The following is a 9,826-nucleotide window of genomic DNA, read 5'->3' as shown; positions in this document are numbered from 1 at the left end:
GATCTGCGGCCGTGGACGGGGCGTCAGAAGCTGCTCCGGTAGGTTGGATGAGGGTGCGAGGAAGCGGATCTGAGGCCGTGGACTTGTGAGTTGGCAAAGCGGCCCCGGTAGGGTTGAGAATGGTATAGGCGAAGCTACTCCGGTAGGGTTGACGATGGTGTCGGCGAAGCGGCTCCGGTAGGGTTGAGGAAGGTGTCGGCGAAGCGGCTCCGGTAGGGTTGAGGAAGGTGTCGGCGAAGCGGCTCCGGTAGGATTGAGGAAGGTGTCGGCGAAGAGGATCAGAGGCTGTCGACGGGGGCCTCGGTGGGGCGGCTCCGAGGGGTGTGGACGAAGCGTCTCCGGTGGGGAGTACGAATGAGCCGCTGCAGATGCGCGGCGGTTGACGAGAGTACCGGCGAAGCAGATCCGGCGCCATGGACAAGGCCGGCACTGAATGGGCTGTGGTACAGTGGTGGATGAGCAGTCTACTTGTTTCTAGGGGAGGTGGGAGGGGTAGAAGATGCGGCCGCAGAAGCAGATCCGGCGAGGTGGACGCCGCTGGCAGTGAATGGGCTATGGTACGCCGATGGATGAGCAGTCTAGGGTTTCGAGAGGGGAGGGGAGAAAGGGCAATGAAGTACGGACGGCATGATGTAAGATGCTCTGGTGCTGTGGAGTTAGTCGTTTTTGCGGGAGGGGGAGAGGAAATGGGGGTGCCGTGTAGTGGGGGAACCGGAAGTTACCAAAGCAGCCCTGACCTATCATGTAGATGAGGGCGGTATTGTAACTGTTGGTCTCCGTGCACCAAGGACAAAAGGGGGATTTCGCATGCTAAAGACTAAGGTGGCGGAAATTTTAGAAGGAGGCGGGAGATTTTGCTGCCTGCGGGATCGTTCGTATCCAGTTTCAACTAATTTTGGACCGTGCTAGCGGGAAGGTCATGCTAGACTGTGTACACGGGACACGCGTCAGCAGTTAATAACTGGTGTGAAGTCCACCCCAGAAAAAAGACAATAACTCGGGATGATGCGCCGATAACTTGGACGTTCACAGGGGTGCGACCAATCGTACGGGTGTAGTGGCGCGTTCACAAAAAAAGGTATCAAACGCTCAGCCTATGTATTTCTCGTGTAAATATATAATTTAGTGCCATTGGTTATTTACTTTAAACATAATGCATTGACGTGTTAGTGTAGAGGCGCACAAAAAGAAATGGATATTGTAGTCAGCTACTTAAAAGTGTTACCTCATATGATTACATAGCCTCCATTTCATAAATTGCGTACCCTTGAATTCATATATGAATATTACATATATTACTTCAAAATAGAAACTTAAAGCATCCAAGACTAATGAATTTGAATGCAAGAGTAACAATGGTGCATATACATGATAGCTACATTGGTTGTTTGAAGAAACATCACTGTAACTTTGGCATGCACAACTGAAAAGGTTTATTTAAATAGAAAAAAATATGATATGTGAGTGTCCAATCTTTATAGCGTTGAATCGATATTGTACCTTTGGCCACGATACGAAGTAGATATTGACTTATGTTCAAGCGATGCACGTCCACGATCGCTAGATAGTGATACGTGAATGAATTGTGCAATCTCTCTCACACGCATACATATCTCATTTCCCTGTGGGCATCGGAATCACACACGCGCACTTCGTGTATTTCTCTCCCTCCGTCAGGGTTAAATTCGTCTTTCTACCCCGTCCTACAAGTCTCTCACACAGAAACACACACGCTCTCTATGTCTAACACGCCCACCCCTTTAATTCCGCCCACCCACAGCCACTAATGTCTCAAAGTATAATAATGTCTCTCACACATATGCTATCTACCTATCCCTTAATATAGCTAGATATGTGTCACACAAACTCCTTCTCCCTACTAGCAAGATGCCCATGCGTTGCACGGAACATCAAGATGCATTTGTATGAGAAGTTTATCTTGTGGGAGAAAAGGATGAACGAGGGAATGCCTTATTTGCAAACGCGGAGAGGGGTGTGGGTATCTTTTTGCAAAATTGCCATAGTTTCCTTCCTGTCTGTCGGATATAAATCGGATGGCCTATATTGTAGGATGGCAGGAACACCGTCATCACCAACTCTGTTTTTTATAAGAATAGAGATATGTGTGTCACTGCCCCCCTTCCACACACACACCCACACTTCCCAACACCGAAGGAGTAGGGTGACACCTCGATCTTGATACTAATCTATCGATTGGCTTCTCTCTCAAACACACACACACACACACACTACCCGGCACCGAAGGAGTAGGGTGGCACATCGATCTTGATAATAATATATCTACTCCTCTTTCAAACACACACACACACACACACACTCGCTAGTTGTGCCTCTGTGCCTACCGCGCACACTCTCGATACTTCTTTCTCTCCCTCCCCCCTAACAATGACAGCAGAAGGGTGACAACTCGATCTGATCATAATCTGTCAATTGGTTTCTCTCTCAAACATTGTGTCTCGGTGCCTCGCTCGGTAGCCCCCTCGATATGTAGACTTCTCGCGCGCGCACAGCTGTAGTGACGATGACGCTGAACCCAGTGTGCCTTATTTTTACCGGCCTCATGTGATAGTTTTCACCCTGTTTTCTGTTAATTAATAAGGCAACCTTTTCTTTGTTACTACTAGTGAATCTGAAATCATTCGGGGTAGACATAAAATATATCACTTCAACCCAATTATCGCAGCAACTATTTTAAAAGATATTAGCTAGCTGCCCGTGCGTTGCACGGAACATCAAGATGCATTTGTATGAGTAGTTTATCTTGTGAGAGAAAAGGTTGAACGAGGGAAGACCTTATTTGCGAACGTGGAGAGACGTGTGGGTATATTTTTGCAAAATTGCCATAGTTTCTTTCCTATCCATTAGATATAAATCCGACGGCCTATATTGCAGAATGGCACGCACACCATCATCACCAACTCTGTTTTCTACTCCCTCCGTCCGAAAATACTTGTCATCAAAATGGATAAAAAGAGATGTATCTAAAACTAAAATACGTCTAGATACATTTCCTTTTATCCATTTTGATGACAAGTATTTCCGGACGGAGGGAGTATTTGTCTTTTTAGAGATTTCAACAAGTGACTATGACCGGACCTTACCAACATACTCAAAAAAGTAGTCCATAATTTTGATGTTACCCTCTTTTCTTGGCGGTGCAGTGCCATCTGGATACCTCATAAATAAATCAAGGACAAATCTGACCCCTTCCTGAAAAGACATACGGAGCAAAATGAGTGAATCTACACTCTAAAATATGTCTACATACACATCAGTATGTGGTAGTCCATTTGAAATCTGAAAAAGACAAATATTTAGGAACGAATGGAGTATATATAAGAGTAGACATGGAGATATATCTCCAGCATGGCCTACAACAAAAATGTGCTGGGCTGGTTAGCGCCGGATGCTCGCAACGAGATGACATGAGTTCGAATTCTGTCTTTTAACTTTATATTTTTATATTATATATTACTCTACTTATTTAATATATACTTCTTTCGCTACTCTACTGACAGTAGAACCCACAGAGTACTTAGAATACAAGATTAAGGATGGACTTGTTTCTTTTTAACTTTCTGTATGAAGCTGTAGCCACCCTGCAAGTCACGTGTACACTGTACATGCAATTAACTTTTTATAGAGGGACAATCATATAGGCAATTAACTCAAATGGATTGGATGTCACTCTATTATTTCCAGCATAAAGAGCATCTCCAACGGCAGCCGGCAAATTTCCTCCCGCTTCCTTAAGCGGAGGACGACATCAAACGCCAGCGGCATACATTTTTACAACTCTAACCAACCAGATGAAATTCGTGCAAACACGGACTGATTTCATATAAGCATGAAGGATTTTGTATAAAAAGCCGGATCTTCATATAAACATGATGGATTTCATTACATTTACATGAACTAAGAGGTGCCAATCCGACCCTCTTGTATAGTTAATACTCCCTCCGTCCGGAAATACTTGTCCTAGAAATGGATGTATCTAGACTTATTTTAGTTCTAAATGGCCGCCCGCGGATCCCTTTGTCTTCCTCATGTCCGTCAGACACTTGCGGGGTCGACGAAGGTCCTCGGAAGAGACGAAGCAGCAAAGAAACCACCTGAATCCGCGGTCGTCGCCTCGGCGGTGGCCTTCATGGGTCCCAAGTGCCGGCGGCCTCCCGTGTTCTACTTCTCCTCGATGATGGCGGCGGACACGGAGAAGCTGGCCACCGACTCGTCGCTCTCCACGCACCCGGCTTTTGTCTCTGCCTGCATGGCGCTACCGCAGGCACGGGAGGTGCGCCCACAGACACGGGAGGCGTGACCACCGCAGACACTGGTGGCGCGGTACGACGCGGCAGCGACGGCGCCCGTACCGGCGTGCTAGCCGCCGTGCCGGCGTGGAGCAACTCGCCACTCCTCATCGAGCTGAACTGGAGCGGCGAGTTGCTGAACCACGCGCCTGCTTGGGGCGGCAACTGGCTCCGTCGGGCCAAGCGAGGTTGGTGAAGCACCGAGCAGCCTCGCCGGTATCCGGAGGGCTCGGCGGGCCACCCAGCCGGGTAATATGCCGGAGAACGGCTCATCAGAAGCCATCGGAAGAGTGGAGAAAGTGGTGAAGGAGGAGATGGGGGAGCGGCGGAGGGGTGCGATTCTTGCCCGCTGTCTGTCTGGCCTCGTGTAAATAGAGGGCGGACGGTAGGAGCTTGGCCGGCGTCTGGCCTCGTTTAAACTGAGGGCGGACGGGAGGAGCTCGGCCGGTGTTGCGTTTAATTCCGGCCCGCTCATGAACGGACGTGTGGCAGGAGTAGGATTCTCAGTTTGCACGCGGGTTTAACGGAGGGGGTTTAATGGAGGCGTCTGACGTGCAGCGGGCGGCGCAGTACTATTCGATTTGACAGCAGTAATGAGCCGTCAAATCACAAAGGCCCTCGCCTCTCGTGAAACCGACCGAGCTAGACTGCCCCGCCCTCTAGCCTTTTAAAAAATGTATATACTCCACTTTTGTACAGTAGTAGTATCGATGGATTGCGCCATGGAGCAAAACTTGAAATTAAAAAAAAGGTGGTACATATAGAGAGCGCTCGTCGCCAAATTATGCATATAGTACTATTAAAAAGGCTTGTCACAATAATGGTGTCCAGCACAAGTGCACAACCCACCCCTCAAATAAAACTAAGCACCCTGGAATTCTTTGACAAAACTAAGCACCCTGAAATTCTTTGACAACTAAACTGCTGGCTATATGATGTTGGCCATATATATTGTACGTATAAAATGTGAAGAAACGAGTGGTAGTACTATACCAACTAAAAGATGAAATGTAAGAAATACTAGTATGTACGTACTGAAGAGTTAAAGTAACAAGAAGAAACATAACATAGTTCTGCTGGGGGCTCAGCACAACACACCCCTCAAATTAAAGTAAGCACGCCTGAAATTAAACTTTGCAACTATTCCGGTAGACACTGCATTAGAACCACCATGAGAAACAACACTGCCACCTTACTCGGAGTCCTCGTCCACGTCCTTGACTTCGTCCTTGTCCCTCTTCCTCTTGGCCGATACTTCTTTGCTTGAACCGCACACTTGGCTGTTGCTCTTCATCCAACCCTTGTAGATATTGAAGCAAAGGTAGCCATCCATTGCAGCGTAGTGGATGTGGTCTATATCTAGTACATTCCGCTGCCATGCATGACGATGAAACGTGTATGGAGGTTTCTCCAATTTACCGTACGAAGGATGAACCATGGCTCCTGCCAGGGTCAGCATTGAAGGCTGACGAGAGGACACCAGCCGTTTCTTCTGGAGGTCGAACGTGTTGCCTACAATGAGGCCTATCCGACGCAGGACTTCTTTGTCGTTACCAAAGTCTACAGTAACGAATTTGACTAGGTTGCTCTCGAGGAAGTCCTTAAAATCATGGCACTCAACGTCGGCATGGCATATGTGGTAGACCAAGCATAAGTCATGCACGCAAACCTGGATCACGGCGGGCTTCTTCCTCTCTTCGTCCTTTAGATCCTTCTCTCGTCCCAGGACTGTGGTGTACTCAACATCTAGCCCAGCGACCCACTCATCATCTTAGTCTTCGAACATGCGTCTGAAGCGAGAAAGGCATCCTTTCACCGTCGCGGAAGAACGGGTGTAGATGACATCGAACTCATCGCCGGTGATGGTTCTAACCTTGTACTCACCGCCGATCGGGGAGATTTGGGATGCCATGGATTTGGGAGGAGGGTTAGGATTAGTGGAACTGCCATAATGTGAACGGACGGGACGACTAGGAGCGAACTGCCGTACTCCCTCAGTCTAGGTGTGTAAGTCACCTTACGAAAACCAAATAATCCCAAAACACTTAGGCACGGTACATTAACTCCCTCCTCGTTTCTTGTTTTGTGACATATCAACCAATAAGAAATGTGGGCCGTGCATGCTTTCAATGACTTGAGACTACCAAACATGACATGCAGTGGTTAGTTCATTACATGCAATGCTATTAATTAGCAAATTGACATTAAGTTTTCTCGTTTTCCTCTCCGCCTTGGTCGCGGTGCACAACGTAAGATGACTTACACACCTAGACGGAGGGAGTAGTATTGAACGACGTGCGGGGACGAGTAGGAGGGAACTGCCAGCGTGCGAACAGCAGGGTAGTGGCTTTCCATTCTCCCATGATACGGGCTTCCGAGAGCCCTTGGATCTGAGATCGAACGGTTGCATGGCGTGATTCTAGACCTATGGGTGAATATCCTATCCTGGAGGGTTATTCTGTAAATTTTCAGCAACTTAGCATGCGACCGTTTGATCTCAGATCCAAGGGCTGCCAGCAGCCCGTATCGTGGTCGCGCCTACCATGACCGTCGCGTCGCTCGTGCGGTCGTGCCCTTGGAGATTTAACACGATGCGTTAGGCTATCTGATGTTGGCATGTCATACATAGTCATCACTTAGTCACTCATACTACAACAACGTTTTGGCTATAAGGTTGGCTATAAGTGTATTTTTTTACTTCTCTCTATCTCTTTCTTCGTACTCCCTCCGTCCCATAATATAAGAACGCTTTTGACACTAGTGTAGTGACAAAAACATTCTTATATTATGGGACACAGGGAGTACTAGTATTTATTGCATTTGCCAAGGAGTGACCTCTTCCAATGAAATGGTGTTGCTAAGTTTGCTTCATTTAATTAGCTATAGACTCAAAATTGTCTTTTCACCTAGGTACACGCGCTTAGCACCGTTTCTTCCTTGGGTCACCAAACTAGTCTCTCTCTTCTTGATTAACTTGCCACATCAGACTTTATGCCTATGTGGCAAGCTTAAGCACCTGTAGGAGCAAGTAAGTACAATAGTGCGCTTTACATGGCATTTTTGCATGTGTGGAGGAAAGAGAGGCAAGGAAAAAGTGGAGAAGTGGGCTCTCATGCAAGAGCCAGCCTCTACTACATGGTGGAGCATTGGGAGAGGCACCTGTATGGAGGTGGTCAGGAATCAGGAGACTCACGCCGGTCGTAGCGCCGCAGTTAAAATGATAATGGCAAGTCAAATCATGGGGCCCCACCTGTCCAGCAGTAACTAGTTGTCAAATCACATAGCCCTACGTTTGCAGCAGCCTACTCCCTCGTCTTCTCGCGTCTCTGTCGAACCGACTAGGCGGAACTGCCCCGCCTACCGCGCAGGAAAAGCCCGCGTAGTATACTCCCTCCGTCTAGGTGACCAAGGTGGAGAGGAAAACGAGAGAACTTAATGTTTAGTATTTGCTAAGGCTGGTTGTAATGGTACTAGCCTTAGCAGTTTTGATGAGGAGTCATAGAATTAAATGAAGAAAGAGAGAGAGTTGAGTACTATGTGTCATACATGGCAATAAATAAAGTACTACATGATACTAATATATGATACATGGCGCAGGAGTACTAAGTATTATTAATACAGTTTTGCTAGAACTCATCTAGATGAGATATAGTTTGGTCTCATTCATCTTCTATAGCCATTGGATGTGATGCTATATAAGATGCGTGTGTGCTGACGTGGGTTGTATTTGTTCTTGCGCAACGAACTGACCACTGCATGTCATGTTTGATAGTCTCAAGTCATTAAAAGCATACAAGCCCCACATCTCTTCTTGGTTGATTCCTCTATTTATGTCAAAAAAAAGAAACAACGTGAGAGTTAATGCACCACGCCTATGTGTTTACTATTTGGTTTTCGTAAGATGACTTAATACTCACCTAGACGGAGGGAGTATTCGATTTGACAGCGGGCGGCGCAGTTCCCGATACGGCTTTAATGCAGACGAGGGAGGGAGTAGCGGTTCCCGATATGTTGAACGACCAATGCATCCTCCTTCAATTAATGCATGAGGGAAGTAATGGGAGGAGGTCCAGGAAAAGAGGCTGCATGATGTGAATGCAACGCAGTTTGCCCTCATTGCCCTCATATAAAGGCGCCCCTCCATTCCAATGCATCTACCACATCGTACGCACCTAAGCATTTGCCTAAGCACCTACACTAAGCGCAAAAGAGCTCACTCCAGACCCATGGCGGCGATGCGCGTGAGCGGCCAGCGGCTGCGCCAGATGGTCCACGACGCCGGCCTGCGGCATGGCGCCGAGGATCGTCCAGACGGTGTTGGAGACCGGCTGGTGGATGGCCACCGTCGACGCCAACTACGACTCTCAATTGGACCAGATGATCGTTGCCACCAGCAAGAAGTTCACCGTCCTCAAGAAGCTCGCGGACGACATCGCCGTACTCCTCCAGCTCGCGCGCCCGGACTCCTCATTGCCTGCCACCCTAATCGGCCTCCATGGCCGGAACCTCTTTCAAGCACTGGTGGCCCTGCGACTGCCCGCCGACGCCACGAAGAATGTCCACCTGGAGGTCGCGCTCGCCGCGAGGCGCCTCGCCCTGCAAGAATTCGTCGACCTACACATCCACGTGTACGAGCAAATCATGTACATAGGTATCTACAAGGCCAGTGAGGACGCTACGACATTGGCCTTCCTCAACCGGCTGGAAGCCTTGGATGCCTTTGCTGAGAAGCACCTCGACCTCGCCACAAAAGCCGCCGCTCCTTAGCCGCCGGTCGGTGGCCCGGTGCACTAAGTTGAGGAGGAGGAGGTCGTTCGTTCGTGGATCCATCTTTCTTCTTGCCTTCTGTAACCACCACTGCGATCGCATCATCGTGGCCTTAATTCTTATTGTGCTGTTGCATTCTCGTTCCAGTCAATACCGACATGTGCGATCCCTTTGCTTAATTATATGCATCACTGTAACTAGTACTCCATCCGTCAATTTATAAGTTGTGCTTACCTTTTCCATCAACTTCGTGCAACACGCGGGCACCTTGCTAGAAACACTAGAATATGTCTATATAATCCGTATGTGATAGTCCATTTGAAATCTCAAAAAAGACAAATATTTAGGTACGGAGGGAGTAATATATTAGGAGTATATCAAAACAATAGTGATTTCTTTCAAGTTTGTGAACAAATACTACTATTCTACTACTTTGGATCCGTCGCAACGCACGGGCACATTGCTGGTAAAAGGAAAAGGCCTGCCGCGTTCGCGTCGCACCCCCACACGCCCGGGAATCGGGAGTACAACACGGCCCGTCCGGCACGACACATAGCTTAGGGAAGGCGTGTTGCCTAGCATTTTCACTTTCATGTGGGACCGCCATTGAGCAAACTGACACCCCGCCCGCCGCCGGGTTGGAAAACAGATACGAGTGGAAGATCTAGCTGTAGCACGGAAGCCAAGAAATTTGGTGTCAGACGGGGCTCGTTGATAGAGTAGGAGCATTC

This window comes from Triticum aestivum, chromosome 3D (genome assembly GCF_018294505.1).
Source record: "Triticum aestivum cultivar Chinese Spring chromosome 3D, IWGSC CS RefSeq v2.1, whole genome shotgun sequence".
In the NCBI taxonomy this organism is placed as follows: Eukaryota; Viridiplantae; Streptophyta; class Magnoliopsida; order Poales; family Poaceae; genus Triticum; species Triticum aestivum.
Note: the sequence above shows the minus strand (reverse complement) of the source record.